Source organism: Argentina anserina, chromosome 4 (genome assembly GCF_933775445.1).
Source record: "Argentina anserina chromosome 4, drPotAnse1.1, whole genome shotgun sequence".
Lineage (NCBI taxonomy): Eukaryota > Viridiplantae > Streptophyta > Magnoliopsida > Rosales > Rosaceae > Argentina > Argentina anserina.
In genome coordinates, this window is record NC_065875.1 from 12,428,202 (window position 1) to 12,446,148 (window position 17,947).

The 17,947-nt window shown below is 35.0% G+C and overlaps 1 pseudogene; it reads right to left on the minus strand.

The window, feature by feature from the left end:
- Positions 1–5,260: 5,260 nt before the first annotated feature.
- LOC126792199 (probable xyloglucan galactosyltransferase GT14) lies at positions 5,261–7,571 on the minus strand (annotated as a pseudogene).
- Positions 7,572–17,947: the final 10,376 nt, after the last annotated feature.

Below are 17,947 nucleotides of genomic sequence, written 5' to 3' on the forward strand. Positions count from 1 at the left end.
GCTGTTTCAATTTCAACAGTTTTCTTTTGGAGATTACTCTAAATATTTAGTCGGTTATCATTCCAAAAATAAATAAATAATTAAATAAAGTATCAAGGTGTAGAAGACGTCCTCATTCAAATTCCTCCCATTCCAATTCTGAGACCGACGAAAGTTGAAGATATCGTCGGAGAAGAAAGGTTACTCGCGGGAAATGCATTTCTGCCAATTAGTGGGATATATACATTTTTTTTTGAAAGAAACAACATCTTATTTAATTGCTCGTGTAAAAATATGTGTATGTTTGAGGATGAATTACTTGTATATTATTGAATGATATAGGGGCCTATATATAGGCATTTACAACACCACAATCCCGTAGGATTCGGAGTCCTAATCTACTACGGAGATGCTAATCTATCTCCTAACAGGAAACCTATTAGGCTAAGACACACACAAGGGTAGAATAGTAATTCTCCCGGAACAGTGTAGAGATAATTTATTTATTTTAAAATTCTTGCATACATCACATTACATGCCTGTGTTTAAAAAAAATCAGAACAATGACACGGTTTATAGATATTGATGGTCTAACACCATCACGTTTACCTGGACAAGTTGCCTTTTGACCAAAACGCACAGCCAAATGGCATCGCTGGTCAAATAATATACACGTTCCTCGTTTGTTGTTTGCTCCGAGTCTTCCGTATGAAAAGACGTAAGAACAATCAATTCAAAAATAATAATAATATATTTATCCTTATTAGAATTTGAAAATCGGAGTTAAGTGCATGGAGATAAGGAAATTAAATTAGAGAAGAAGAAAAGACGGAGTAATCAGCTAGGAAAATGAAAAAGAAGAAGAAAAGAACAAGCAAGATGGCACTGTGTGATATGAGCACTTTGTGCGACGTTCTTAACATGTTTCTACCTCAATTTGTACTTTGCTTAGCCTTTATTGTTGTTTTATTGAGTCATTGAGTTCTTACTAGTCTTGGGCGTATTGGATGCATTTTTGTGCTTACATGAGTTAAAAACGCATAATTGGTCTAGAGTCATAGTTTAACTAGGAATCCTTGTTAGGTTTTGAAACTAATTATCTCTTACTTATGATTTTATTTTCTTATTTTCATATTGGATTGAAGAGATAATTAAAGAAAAAGAGATGGAGCCAAGTCATGCAACAATTAAATAGAAGATGATCATTAAAGGCATAAAAACTGGCATAATTTAGGGAATAAAATATGACATGATTTAGGGAATAAAACATGTCATGATTTAAGAAGATTAAAGCATGACATTATAATAGAAAGAAAGAGGCAAGTTCAAACCAAACATACCCTCCCTCTTTCCTCTATATATACATGGTTTCACCTCTCAAATAGTATCACTTCTCCTTTGCATTCAAGAGCCAAATCTTTGCCAAAATACTACCTTAAACAGCCTTCACCAAAACAACAAGTCATTCTCTCCCATATACAAGTTCCATCTCCACCGAAATCACCATTGAAGACACACCTCTAACGTTCTTACAGCGTGTGATTCTCGCAACTCTTCTTCATGGGTTTGTTCGTTTTTGATTTTCTACAATACTTTGTCTATGAAGATTGTCGTATGATGTTTGTGTGAGATTATTGTTTTGTATTAAGAATCGAAAATTTCAGATTTTTTATTGGATTTTTAGTTCTTTGCCGAATTGATAGTTTCATATAATTAATGAGTTTGTATTTCTATTGTTGTGTTCTAATCATCTTTCTCATACTTTTAGATAATTTTCAGATATGTGCATATGAATTTAGTGCTTGAATGCTGTCCCTAAGATTGTGTTGAAGTGCTAAATTCATCAACCATATTGACACAAATCGAATCATGCCCTAAGTAGGTTCGGTTTGTGTTGATTAAAAGTGGTAAAAATTCTGGAAATTTGCATGTGAAACCATGGTGGGTGACGTCATACATGAAACATGTCTCCAACAAAGATTTTGGTGCTTAAATGTAATCTTATTTCATTTCTACTCTAAGTGTTATTAAATTCGATTGCATGCAAATTTAGATTAGGCCCTAAGTCAATCTGAATGTTAGTTTAAATCTTGCATGATTAGATGATCTCCTAAGGCTCTAATTGTATTGGTGTCTAAAAGGTATGTAATTGGTCAAATTAGAATGCATGATAGGTTCGAACTTGTAATTATGTGGTGTAATAGTAAATTTGGTTTAAGTTTGTTAAAGAGAAGTCGATCATGTAAATAGTAATTTAGGATTTATTTTCATTAGTAGTTAATAATCAATCTAAAACCCCCCATTATTTGTTAACACTAAAATTTTAGAGTTTCCTTCAATTCCCCGGACTGAACCATCCCTGCTTATTTTATACTAACGATGATGTTTTACAGGGTTTATTATAAACGTTTAATTAACGATCTATCATTGTGTTGCAACTGACTGAAAATTCTGATGGTCGTTTCAAAACTGCGGCAGTCAACACAACTAAAGCTAGGCATGTGTGCTCACCAGCATCTTCAACCTTGTGTTTCGATCACTCTACAAGACTACAATGAAGTTTGATCCTGATCGTCTAAAGCCTAGTTTGGTACAACTTTACTTTTAAAAAAAATCAGCTTCTAGGTCGACTTTTAAAATTCACAGTGTTTGGTAATTTCAAAAAATTCATTTTTTTATAAAATTTATAAGTCACTCACAGCAACTTTTAGAAGTAACCCGAATGTTGTTTTTAGAAACTGTTTTTACTCAAAACTCAATAAATGTTAATATTTTTTTTGTAAATTCTCAAATAACACCCTTATCTATAGTCATTCTCAATATGTTAAAACAAAATTATGTCTTTTTCTGTCGTTAACCATAGTTACAGCAATTTTGTTTAAAATTTACTAAACAATTTATTTATCAACAACACTTGTAAAAGTAATATTTATCAAATACAAACCTGTTTTAATTTAAAGTTGAGTTTTTTTAACAGTACAATAAAAGCATTTTTTTATAAAGTCGCAACGATACCAAACTAACCCTAATACTACCATGTTTGAAATCCCTAAATTTTGTATCTCCCTGATCTCGCGAGAATACAAATAGAATTCGAGGCCGACTTTATAATATAGTTTATGTAATAAAACCTAGTACATAATTTAGTTCGATTCCACAACTTCATGTCTAAAATGAGGAGTCACGCACTTGTCTTAATTATTTTGGAGTGCAACCCACATCGATCCACACTTAACACTAATATATGAAAATACAAGATAGAACGTAAAAAGTACAAACAAATGATATTTTAGAAGAAGTTCACTTTATTTTTGAATATTCATATTATAAAGATTACACCTTAATTAATAATAAGATAATTCTCAAAAATAAAATACTTTTCACTTGATAGTCACAATCAAGTGTAGAAACAACCTCACTAAAATTGTTGCTTCTAGTGTCAATTACAATCTCATTAAGATCATTGTAATCACACAGATGATCGACCTCACTTAGAACGTCGATGTCGTCACTCAGATCAATTATGCCACTAAGGTATTCTTCAATAGAGTCACTAAGATCTCATACTACTAAGGTCTTGAGTTGAGCCGCACTGATCTCCTTGCCACATAGGACTTAATTCCCTTTCTATGAACCTCACCAATGTTCATGAGATGAATGAATGGTTTGATCTAAATGCATGAACGATTTATACATGTGATATGTAAACCATAGAAAGAATACAAAATGCAACAAAGGCTCAATGAATATAATCAACATAGAAGTAAGCTATGACATTAGCTAATGCAACAAATGTTCTTTCCAAGTTTCTATGTTTCTCTATTTCGTAAACGCACTAAGTAATAATCTCTTCCTCTATTTTTCTTCCTTGATCTACCAAAATTGTTTCCCATAAGCATATATATATATATATATATATATAATGCACATGAGATAAATAAACGTTTCACACAAAACCACATATTTTGATTGAATCACAAAGATCATTGATTCTCAAGTGCAAGAATGCAAATAAGAATCAATACTTCTGTTTAAACACACAACCAAATATAAATGATGCAATTAAGATTAGAGCTTTTACAAGTAGAGATACTAACATGACCTCTTTACTAGCATTCCGGGTTAACTTGTGAATAGCTCTATTACAATGAGCACTACATCATATATGAGAGATAGGAGATGGAAATAAACTCAGAGGTATCACAACCTATTTTATATGCTCCAAATCTCTACCATTCACAATTTCTGAAATGTCTATTTATAAGAAAAGAAAATTCTCCCCCTTACTTAATGCATATCTCCTACTAAAAGAAAAATATATCATGCACGGCTCCACCATCTAGCTAGGGTTAAATTCCTTAACAAACTTACCCAAAAAAAACTGTGAGTACACTTAGAAAAGAATTAAATAATATATCATGCAAAAACAATCCTAATTCACTTCAAAAACCTTTTCCAACCAAAGAATGTGTTTTCTTATATATATATATATATATATATATATATATATAAGAAATTAAGCAACCATATATAGATATGAAAATAAAGTAATTAAAAAGATATGCTCAAGAATATCGGAATTAAATCTATATGGCAGCAAGGAGACCTTGAATCTAATGCTCTCCTTCTCTGATTAGTAAATCTTTTTTCTATTTGATCTTCGATTTGATTTCCGTCTTCATCTCTTGCACTTTAAGCTCCATCAACCATGGAGGCCAATGTATCTTCAATATATATAGTAGGTCCAAAATGTGTTTGTTTGTAAATTTTAAGTCTATAGATAGGAGCACGTACATAGTAAACTATAGTATGCTGGGAAAATAAGAACTGACAACCCAAATGGTAACAGTACTCTTGGGTTAATTTCTTTATCTGCAGCATTTTTGGCTGAAGCAGAGCGTGGAAAGAACCCCTGACACCCCCAATATTAGAAGAAATTACAATGGAAGGGAATTAAGCCACAACTTTCTTACCACCATAAATAACAAGGAAAAATTATGAACTAACGAACTCTAAACGAAATTTCGATTAGAAGCAATGAAATTAGAGTTGTATCCCACCACACAAGCCTGTGGTACGTCTACCATAGTTGGCTGGTGCATCCACAAAGTGATCCCTTCACGAAATATATGAGACGAATGGAAATGCATTTGAGAAATATGAAACAAGCAATATTCCCATCGAAACTTAAAGTTCACCAAAAGGGAGACCCAGGTAAGTCAAGTTTAATCCTGTAGTTTTCATATGCAGTCTCAACTCTCAAATAGAGTGTTTCTTTCGATCATTGTTCTGTTGTCACATTGAATGTGTACTTGTTACATTCCTCCTCAGTAAATCCAATACTAGGGATCCTTCCTCTCTCTACTCACCTTCCTAACATTTTTAATCCTCTCAAGAACTTTTTTGACTGGTATATCAAATGCATCCGGCGTCTACGATCTTGAAAAAAATGGGATCTAAATGCAAAGGTTCAGTATAAGCCTTATAACCTGCTCCTCTCTCTCATTGCCAGTTCCTCACTCCTTGAGCTTCTGACCAATGTTTTCTTATTGCTAATTAACATCATTCAAATCGGGAATAAACACCGAATACTTGGTGTAGTTCTTCAGTAAATGACATAGGCATTGGTTAATTACAATCACCTGGATGAAAGAAAACTGGGGTACAAACAGCTATGGAAAAATCAGAAGGTAGATCTCCTAGTTTAGAAGATTGACCTGTAAGTGTCTACTGCATTGCTTTCTAAAATTCAAATGCTTTTTCAATTTTGGATCCTCTAATATGATTACTACCAGTTTGTTATGTCCTTGCAATTGGAGCTGCAAACTGGGAGAAAGTTACATTGTCAACTATATAGTGTTGCTTTCTTGTAAAGTTTGGGGATCTCTTTTCCCCAAGTACTAAAAGCTGAACACTAAACCTTCAGGTCACAAAGTGAAAAATTACATTAAACCAACAACGATTTGAAAAGTACATTTGATAAACTGATAAACATCTAAAACAACTGAGACAGGGATTTGGGAAAACACTGAATCGTTGTCCTCTAGATGTTTATTATAACTTAGGATTTAGGCTACTTCTACGCTTCCATTGTATTTGGCAGTTTCATTATTGATCTCCAAAGGCAGCCCTTCGCCACCATCCCTCATTGTGTACTTGACCAACCTCAAGATCCCAATGAAATGAAGAATAATGAAACGCATCTTTGGTCTCTAATCTTGACCTGGGATCTCCATACACCAACTTTGGTATTAGACTTATCACTTACTCTCTCATGGCAAATTCCCTGTCCTTTGAAATTCCAAGCAAGATTTTCTCAATGCTAACGTCTTTCATATCTTCTAGTGTCCTTACCGGAATGAATACAGAATACCTGGTGTAATTCCTTTGCAAGTACCATGAATATTGGTTGTAAGCGCTAGCTGGATGGAAAAAAACAGGAATGCAACCAGCCAGAATAGAGTCAGAAGCAGATTTTCGTGTATGTATCCCCTGTAGGCTGCAAGCAATAAACTGCTTGCTGAAACAGCCTCATAACAGTTACCGTATCTTCACAATTGATCCCACTTGCTTTGCAATTTAGAACAATGCAAGAGTTTGAGGCTTGACATTGATCAAAGATTTTGCACCGGATAGAGTTAGGGTCAGGTCTTGGTCCACCAACAAAAGTGAACAAGGCTGGCCTTTCTTGCCTCCGCACTTTGTTCTGCCACTGAAACAACTCACTGTCCTTTGCAGGATGAAAGCCAGTAGGATATGTTATAGCAATATCATTAGTGCGTGAGCTTCCTTCAATCGCAAGCACAGTCGTAAGTTTACTACCCCAGTCAGAACTGTTGTCTGTTTTCCTCCTATAGTCGTAACTAACCCTCCCTGAAACAAAGAAATGGTCTCTCCCCCACATTTTCTTTCATTCGGATCTACTCGATACCCACTTGGCAAAGTCTTTACCAAAAGAGTCTCTAGCTGTGAGGTTAGGATCCCAGTCATCCCACAGATGTTTACTGTCTTCTAGGCCGGGATAGATTGGGATATAAATAGCTGAAGCCTGAGCAGGGTTGTTTGTCAAGCACTTATAGAGTTATAGTGCTTCATCTTGCTGTGAAATATGAGTTCTAATGAGAATGGGTTAGTGGAGTACCATCTCTTGTTTGTTAAAATCCCTCTGGAGTTGTTAATTACAGGACCAAAGCCGAAATTCTCTATGTAAGGACACATATTACGTATGTTAAGAGACTCAGTGAGAGACTCACAATTGTTGGTCAGATCATAGTTGAATTTGGTAGGAAGATCATCATGGATATAAATGTAACGACCATAGATCTGTGGTAGATTTTTTAATAACAGAAATCGCCTGGTTCTTTATGATATTAATTGGGTGAGTTTGTTTCTTTTCAAAGAGATTGACACCATAGTCTATCTTCAAAAAAGTGCTTGTATAATCAAATGTAAGCAGCACAAAGAACAAACTAGAAGAGATGAACATACCAAACCAGACTCCTGGAGAACACTTTCCAGCAAGTGATTTTCCCATTCGATCTTTTTGTGGAGATCTGAATCTATAGTAGAGTAGCTCCGAATGATTCATTGAAGAATGAAAGCAGATTAAAATGATAGAACTTATGAGATATCATTTGTGAGAGAATATATATCTTTATGGTAATCAAAATTCAGAAAGACATTCCTTGTTTATGTACATTAGTGAAAACAAAATAATTAGAGGGTTACTGATTCACTGCATGGAGAGGTGTCAGGTTGATCTTTCCCTAAATGGCTTTGGAATCTTGAACTCCTAGTTTTTCTGTTTGAATGATTTTGTGGTCTAAAGGAAATAAGTAATGGCCTTGCTACATACTGAAGAGCAGGAAGATACTATGTAGAGAATACTATTGATTCTTATTATCACCATGTAGAATCTTTGTATATCATTATGAGGCTGTAATGTTAGCTAATAGCTACTGCAGTTACATTTTGAAATATACATTGCTTTTATTGAATGGACAAAGTACTGATGGGGCATCTGGTTTTTTAATTGAATGCAAATCTTTATTGGAATTAAATTTGATTACAGAAAGTACCAATTGGGAATGAAAAATGAAGTTTAAAGACAAAAGTTTCTCAAAACTAGCGGAACTCAGATTTGATATGAATTCTTTTCAGGGGCGGCCCGTAGGGTGTTCGAAATGTGCGGTGTCACACGCCTCAACTTTATGGGGGCCCTTCGATGGGTTTTATATTATATATGATACAATTTTATCATTAAAAGTTTATATTTTGTTAACATCTTGAGATTAAGGGTTCGACTTTTACGGTTCACATTTTCAAATGTGATGACTCGTATCCCTTTTTGTGTACTACTTTTATTAATATTTGGTGGATCTATGTTATTTTATGGTCACAATTTATTTTTTCTCTGTCTCTTTTATTATCTTATCATTAAAACACCCAATAAAAAAAAATTCGCACCAGGTCTATATATATTGGACCGGCCCTGATTCTTCTCACTATTTTTCGAAGTCAAAATAAAGAAAAGCTTCATTCAAAGGATCTTTAACTGTTGAATCACTTGAATGAGCTAAATGACAATCATTAGTGGGATTACAACCACTAGTTATATAACAACACTAACCTTAGAACAAACAAGAGAAAGATCAAAGACATCAAAACATGGCATTCGGTACAGCTCGATCTTATTTCAATTAAGAAGACATTTATATATACGGCCAACCAAAGAATTATTATACATTGAATTAGCCTTTACAGTTACAAAACACATACAACAATGACTTCATAATGCACTTACTAGAGGAATTGCAGTAGGTTCTTGGTACGTTCGACATCTTGGAACCAATAATCCACGAGATGAAACTATCCGTATTGGAAAACTGTTGCACACAAAAGGGTGCTTCAAAAGCATATCAGCCATGTACCTCTCCAAATGGTCCAGAATGAAGCAGTGGCGGATCCAGAAATCATACTCTGGGGGGACTTGAATTTTTTTTCATGACTGATACTCTGATAGTGATACAAAAATGTAGCATTTGTTACAAATTTTACTATAATATACTAAATATATACTTTATCGGTTTGAAAATAAAAATACATCCAACATTTCTATTAAATCATTGATTATGAACATAAATTTTTTAGAATTGAGCATAGAACTTAATCAAAATTAACACCAAAATAAGAAATTTATTCTTGTAAGGACTAAAAACACCAATGGAGTAAAATAAAAAATACATCTACATGTAATAGAGATAGATATGAAGTAAATAGAAATTAGATCATAGATGTGTATTTGAGGAGAATTGAATTTGGATGAGTTGGTGCTCAATAAAACAACAAACCAAAGCTGTAAAACTACAATATGTGGTGATATCATCCATCCTTAGCAATTTTTCTTGAAATTCTTGGGTGGACTTGAGTCCCCCCAACCTTGAACCTAGGTCCGCGCCTGGAATGAAGCACTTCCCCAAGAAATCCTTAGCCTCATTGCTTAGTGTTTTAGGGATGACCAAAACCCCATATTCATCTCTTATCTGAGCCACATCCCAGAACTCCACCGTACAGCCTAATGCCCAAATATCCGTCGGCGGCTCCTGAGTGCCGTGAAGTGATACTTCTGGAGACATATACAATTCAATGCCACTTATATAATCAGAATGATTCATCACACTGTACTTGTCACCTTTCTTGGCCTAGCCCTAAATCGCCAATTTTCGCCACATAAGACCAATTTTCGCAACATCCTTAGTCACATCGCTGCCGTAAGTGTCGATGACAAAAGGACATTTCTTGAGTTTCTTGAGAAGTCGACTCTCTTTGACCAAATCGGTACAACCTGAAACCCTAGCATACTTCATGGCCATAAGCGACGTCATCTTGGAACCTGGTTTCACTGGACAAGCCAAGAAGAATCTCCCGAACTGTCCTGCGCCGAGGAACCTTTGTCGAACCCAGCGTTTGGTCCGGTTGTAGTTGCCGGAATCAGGCTCCTCGCTCTATGCGAATTATTTTCCTCTTCTTCTCCAGTTTGTCCATCCTTCCTTCTTTGATCATGCGATCGCGATCGTGCTTTTCCTCCGATTGAAAATGTGGGTTTCTTTCTTGCTATTATACTGAGGTGTGACTCCTTCTCCTGTACGGTAACAATATAGAAACCTCATGTACAGTAACAATATAGAAACCTTACAAGGTTTTCCATGTTGGGATTGGTTTATGGGACTGAATCGTATTTTACGCTTCTATTCGTACCTTTAAAAACAGTATTTAGACCTCATTACTGAGTAGACCTCTATTTTGCTTTTATAGATACTTAAAATACTATTTAAACCTCCGAAATTTTCCCAAAATGACTATAATCTAATTTGATATATCAAATCATACTACTATCTATTATTTCTTTTCTACTCTATTTCAAATTCATTTATTATACACAACTCGAAAAATGCATAATAATCACACAAACTATCTAATTTGATCACTCTTCCACTTGTTTTCTAAATTCATAATAAATTGGTAAACTATATTTTTCATTCATTGATAGTAACATCAACGTATATGCAATATTTTAACCTCTAATTAACAAGTTTTGTTCATCAACGTATATGAAATATTCTAACCTCTAATAAACAAGTTTTTTTTTGGCTCAAATCGAAATTTATGAGAAATTGTAGATAGTTATATAGTTTATACATTAAATCGTCCACATTCAATTTGATATTTATCAACTACATTAATTTTTTTTACTAATGATGTTGATCAAAAATGAAGGTAATCAATTAAATCATTTAATGCAATTTGATATCTCATTTTGGATTGTCTAGCAATAAATATAAATGATAATTATCTATATTTGTATTTTATAATAGATAAGTAAAAAATTATTTCCCTTCTTGTATTTTTATTATTATATGTTTTTTGGTAATTTCATATGCATTGACTAAGTCAAAACTATCTAGGAAAAAGTTGGAGGTCCAAGTGTTATTTTAAGAGGTATGAATAGAAGCTCCTAAAAAATATTATATATAAAGGTAAAGAAAAAGTGTGTTGACTAATGGTGACTAATTTTTAGTTACCTTGTTTCCTCTTCATTTCCACTAAACCTTGTTTCTCAGCCATTTGATCCGCAGATTAATCTGTAAGCTTTAAAACTTAAAAGAGTTCGAGTTGTGGCGTGTGATTCCTAAGCATTTTCCCGTAAACCTAAGATCCTTACTTCTCAAATATATACTTGCTGTCATAAACATGTGAACTTAAACTTCTGCCCTGAATTTCAAGTTCAATTCAACAGATCATGTAAGGAACTTTCTAACATCCTTAAACTTTCGAGGCTGAAAAATACGATTGGTAATCTTAGATTCATTGATAATTATTTACTTACTCTGATATACGGTTATTCTTGTTTAATTTGCATAGTAACAGACGAAGTGGAAGCTTACATGACAAGTTGCAATATTGATGATTGTAAGAAGAGCTAGATCAGGTCAACCTAAACAAGATAGAGGGGCGGGGAGCTGTGCCGCCAGTTACCTGTTGGAGAATTTCTGGGTAAAAATGAATTGTGAAGATGGAACAAACCAAACAAACGTGTCTTTTGGAACGAAAGGACACGACTTCTGGGTTTCAACTAAAGTGAATGGTCATACCCTTTCAAAGCATCACCAATCCTCTATATAAGGATGACAAACCCAAGCAGATGGTTAATTAAATTTTCTCCTCTCTCTTCTTTCCTCAATATTTCTGAGAAACACAAAGTAGAATTTGCCAGGAATTCAATTGAAGTGCTTCGATTGAATTCGATAGTTGTATCCTGCAAGACAGACGTCCAAAGATCTACAAGCACAAGTGTAGGGGCGAATTTCTGTTTTAGGAGATTGCAACAAGCAAGCCTCTATCAAAATCAACAAGTCAGTTTCTTTGTTTTCAATCTTTCTGATTTCAGTTTAATTGAAATTGATATTACTGTATTCATAGAATTGAAATTGTGTTCTTCAAACTCATTTTATAGTTGTAATATTACTGTATTTATAAAATTGGATTTGGGTTCTTCAAACTCAATTTATTGCTGTAATTAGAAGTATAAATCAAAGGCTATTTTATACAACATCTGGTGTTGATTAAGTTGATTCCATTACTTACTAAACCTGTGTTCTAACAATCTAAAACAGAAATTCTATATGTTGAAATGGATCAACCTGCTGCTGTTGGTGTTAAGAACCACATTGTGAAGCCTTTTGTGTTCAAAGGTTTGGATTTCAAAAGATGGCAGCAAAAGATGTTGTTTTATCTAACAACATTGAACTTGGCACAAGTGATTATATCTGAGGCTCCTGAATTGCCAGCAGAGGGTGATATCCCTGATGCAACTATGAAAGTTGTTGAAGCTTGGGAACACAACGAATTTATGTGTAAGAATTACATCCTGAATGCATTAGATGATTCTTTGTATGATGTTTATTCTACATTCAAAACTGCAAAAGAGCTGTGAGATTCTTTGGATAAGAAATACAAGTCTGAAGTTGCAAGTGCCAAGAAATTTGTTGTTGGAAAATTTCTGAATTGTAAGATGAGTGATGCCAAGTCTGTGGTGAAGCAAGTGGAAGAACTCCATATTACTGCTCATGAATTAGTTGCTGAAGGTATGGGACTCAATGAGACTTTTCTTGTTGCTTCCATTATTGAAAAGTTGCCTCCCTCTTGGAAGGATTTTAAGATTTATCTCAAGCACCTATCTGAAGAGATGAACCTTGAGCAATTGATTCTTAAGCTTCGTGTGGAGGAAGAGAATCGAAAGAATGAAAAATCTGATTGGTCCTCAATGGAAGCAAAAGCCAATGTGATTGAAGGCAGTACTTCTAGGTCCAAGTTTTCTCACAATCAGAAGAAGGGAAAAGATAATGCCAAGAGAGCACTTACTGCCCCAAAAGCTGTTATGTTCAAAAAGAAAATTCAAGGTGCATGTTGGGTGTGCGGGAAGCCTGGTCATAAAGCTATGGATTGTCGCCACAAGAAGGACAAGCCTGCTGAAAATAAAAATCAGGCAAACATGGCAGAAGACCAATTTATTGCTGTTGTATCTGAAGTAAATTTGATGACTAATAGCAATGATTGGTGGATTGACACAGGTGCATCAAGGCATGTGTGTGCTGAAAGGAGCATGTTTACAACATATGTGCAAGGATCTGGTGGAGAAAACCTTTATATGGGAAACTCTAGCACTGCTGCAGTTGAAGGAAAAGGAAAAGTGATATTGAAACTCACTTCTGGAAAAGAACTTGCACTCACCAATGTGTTCCATGTTCCTGAGATTAGAAAAAAATCTGATTTATGGTTCTCTTCTTATCAACAAAGGCTTTAAGTTAGTGTTTGAATCTGATAAATTTGTACTCACCAAGGGTGGGATGTATGTAGGAAAATGTTATCTTTCTGAGGGGTTGTTCAAACTCAATGTAATTCCTACTGCTGATATTAATAATAATAATGCAGACAATAGCACTGCTTCTATTTACTTCCTTGATTCAGTTGATTTATGGCATGAAAGATTAGGTCATGTGAATTATCGTTCTCTAAATAGGATGATAAACTTGGGTTTGTTACCAAAATGCAAGCCTAAGTTAGGATGCATATCAAACAGCAGAAATAATGCTGATAAGCATAAATGTGAAGTCTGTATTGAATCAAAATATGCAAGGAACTCTTACAAATCTGTTGAAAAATCCAATGAAGTGCTTGGACTGATTCATAGTGATCTTTGTGACTTCCAATCAACTCCAAGTAGATCTGGAAAGAATTATTATATTACTTTCATCGATGATTGTAGCAAATTTTGCTATGTCTATTTAATAACAAGTAAAGATGAAGCTTTAAGTATGTTTAAGATATATAAAGCTGAAGTTGAAAATCAATTAGACAAGAAGATAAAAATACTGAGATCATATCGTGGTGGAGAATACATATCAAATGAATTTTCTGAATTTTGTTCTACACATGGAATTATTCATCAAACAACAGCACCCTACACTCCAATGCAAAATGGAGTTGTTGAGCGTAAGAACAGAACTCTCAAAGAAATGATGAATTCCATGTTGAATAATTCAGGTGCTCCACAAAGTTTATGGGGTGAAGCTCTATTATATGCAAACTCAATATTGAATAAAATTCCTCTTAAAAGGAATGATCAGTCCCCATATGAAATCTGGAAAGGAAGGTCACCTTCATATAAAACCATGAAAGTGTGGGGTTGTCTTGCAAAAGTGAGAGTTCCTCCTCTAAAAATGCAAACGGTTGGACCTAAAACAATATACTGTGTATATATTGGACCTGCAATTAATAGTGCAGCAAATAGATTTTTAGTTCACAAATCTGGAAATGAAGAAGTGCATGTGAACACGATTCTTGAGTCCAATGAAGCTGAATTCTTTGAGGATATATTTCCATACAAAGATAGATTAAGTACTCCAAAGAAAAGAGTACATGAAGTTTCAAATACACAGAAAAATAATAACAATGCTTCTACGTCAAAGGTTCAAAACTAAGAATTAGAACCAAGAAGAAGTAAAATAGCAAGGGTTGCAAAAGACTTTGGTCCGGATTTTGTGGCTCTTACTGAACAAGAACCTCAAACATATAAGGCTGCAATGGCATTTGCAGAAGCACCTTATTGGAAGGAAGCAATCCAAAGTGAAGTGGAATACATTATGAATAACCATACATGGGAGTTGGTTGATTTACCACTTGGATGTAAACCAATTGGTTATAAATGGATATTCAAAAAGAAATTAAAACCAGATGGTTCCATAGATAAATATAAAGCAAGACTAGTCGCAAAAGGTTTTCGACAAAAAGAAGATCTTGATTTCTTTGACACCTATTCTCCGGTCACTCGAATTACTTCCATTCGAATGTTAATAGCAGTTGCTGCTATATATGATCTTGAAATACACCAGATGGATGTCAAAATGGCATTCTTAAATGGAGAATTAGAGGAAGAAATCTATATGGAACAACCCGAAGGCTTCATTGTTAAAAGGCAAGAGAAGAAAGTCTGTAAACTTGTTAAATCGTTATATGGACTTAAACAAGCCCCAAAACAATGGCATGAGAAGTTTGATTATACAATGATGTCTGCTGGATTCAAAATAAACGAGTGTGATAAATGTGTTTATATCAAGCAAACTAAAAATGCTTGCATCATTGTATGTTTATACGTGGATGACATGTTGATAATGGGAACTAACAAGGACATTATCAACTCCACAAAGAAGATGCTCAGTTCCAAATTTGAAATGAAAGATATGAGATTAGCAGATTTAATCCTTGGAGTGAGAATTAAAAGAGATAGTAATGGCTATACACTCACTCAATCTCACTATGTGGAGAAAGTACTAAAGAAATTTGGACACTATGATGATAAGACGATGATGACTCCATTTGATCCAACATGTAAGCTTGCAAAGAATAATGGTGAAAGTGTGTCTCAATTAGAATACACACAAATAATAGGAAGCTTGATGTACATTAAGAATTGTACAAGACCGGATTTGGCTTATTCTATAACTCGATTAAGTCGATATTCAAGCAATCCTAATAAAGACCATTAGCATGCTTTGATAAGAGTACTAAGGTACTTAAAGTATACAATGAACTATGGTCTACATTATACAAAATATCCTCCTGTTTTGGAAGGATATAGTGATGCAAATTGGATTTCGGGTAGCACAGAAAGTAAGTCCACAAGTGGTTATGTGTTTACACTTGGTGGAGGAGCCGTGTCATGGAAGTCATCCAAACAAACTTGTATAGCACGATCTACAATGGAATCAGAATTCTTTGCCATGGATACAGCTGCCGAAGAAGCCGAATGGCTTAGAAATTTTGTTGAAGATATTCCATTGTGGCCTAAGCCTCTAACACCCCTTTGTATTCATTGTGATAATATGGCTGCCTTACATAGAGCCAAAAACAAAATATACAATGGGAAATCTAGGCATATAAGGCGAAGACATGCTACAATACGACAATTGCTCTCCAATGGAGTAATAGCATTGGAGTACATCAAATCAAAGGAAAATTTAGCCGATCCTTTGACCAAAGGCCTACCTAAAGAGCAAGTCGTATTTACATCGAGGGGAATGGGTCTCAAGCCAATACAATGAATCATTACTTGGCGGAAACCTAACCTAGCAACATTGGAGATCCCATGGTCTAGGTTCAATAGGCAAACTGGTTAAGAAAGATTCAAAAGCATGACACACATGTGCCTATTCCTATGATGTAACAATGTGTGTAATCCGTTGACGATTAAGGGATGAATATTAATTTATTCTTAATAATTCTAATAACTTTCTAAAGTGGGATAGAACAGACTATTCTTAATTAGCATTACCTATATGAGAGTGATGTGGGTCGCATCCATGAGAATTGATATGGCTAAATTCTCTAGAGCTCTCATGAAGCCGGGATTTGTTCAAGACCAAAATGAACACAACCGTATAAATTCGAAATGTGAAGATGATATATGTGTGATACTTGTTGTCTCGTATTACTACCATATAGTGAACAGTTCAAGATGGAAAATTTCACTGTTTCACTAGGTAATACCGATAAGTTATCACTAGGATTGGTTCAAGTCCAAAAGACACCATTTCCGACGCATATTGATTCTATTTTCTCTGAAATGACGTTAAGTTACGACGACTAATATGTAGCTTATTTTCTATTCAAATGTGGGGTATTTTTGATTTGAATAGAAAATGTGGGGTATTGTTGGAGAATTTCTGGATAAAAATGAATTGTGAAGATGGAACAAACCAAACAAACGTGTCTTTTGGAACGAAAGGACACGACTTCTGGGTTTCAACTAAAGTGAATGGTCATACCCTTTCAAAGCATCACCAATCCTCTATATAAGGATGACAAACCCAAGCAGATGGTTAATTAAATTTTCTCCTCTCTCTTCTTTCCTCAATATTTCTGAGAAACACAAAGTAGAATTTGCCAGGGATTCAATTGAAGTGCTTCGATTGAATTCGATAGTTGTATCCTGCAAGACAGACGTCCAAAGATCTACAAGCACAAGTGTAGGGACGAATTTCTGTTTTAGGAGATTGCAACAAGCAAGCCTCTATCAAAATCAACAAGTCAGTTTCTTTGTTTTCAATCTTTCTGATTTCAGTTTAATTGAAATTGATATTACTGTATTCATAGAATTGAAATTGTGTTCTTCAAACTCATTTTATAGTTGTAATATTACTGTATTTATAGAATTAGATTTGGGTTCTTCAAACTCAATTTATTGCTGTAATTAGAAGTATAAATCAAATGCTATTTTATACAACATCTGGTGTTGATTAAGTTGATTCCATTACTTACTGAACATGTGTTCTAACATTACCCTGCCATCAAATCCGGGTATATATAGTCATTATCTAACCACCACCTTCTCCATAAGGACCACAACAACACCCTTCATCATTCGGTTTAATTAGTAGCATCGTTAGATGAACTATCAGGGCTCTTCCGGTGCGGACGTCCTTATTCCGGCGACGGCAGGCTGCAACGGTGCGGCGGACCAGCACCGCTGCACTACCCACCTCCCAGTGATCCTGTCTGTGCCGGCCGGAGCTCCATCGGCGACCCACGGCGGCCGGAATCTACAAAAATCAAGTTTCTGGGCAGATTCCGACGATTTCACGATTCCGGCCGCCGTGGGTCGCTGATGGAGCTCTGACCGGCACAGACGGCACCGCCAAGAGTTGGGGAGTGCGGCTGTCATGGTCCGCCCCGCCGTTGCAACCTGTCGTCGCCGGAATCGGCGAATCCGTACCTTACGTAAGGTACGTCTACACCTGAAAATTCTCCGATGAACTATAGTTGTTGTGAATTATGTTTAAAGGACACCTAGACAAACCATTTGTCATCATATATGTCAAATATACAACAATCAGACACTGGGGGTGAGAGC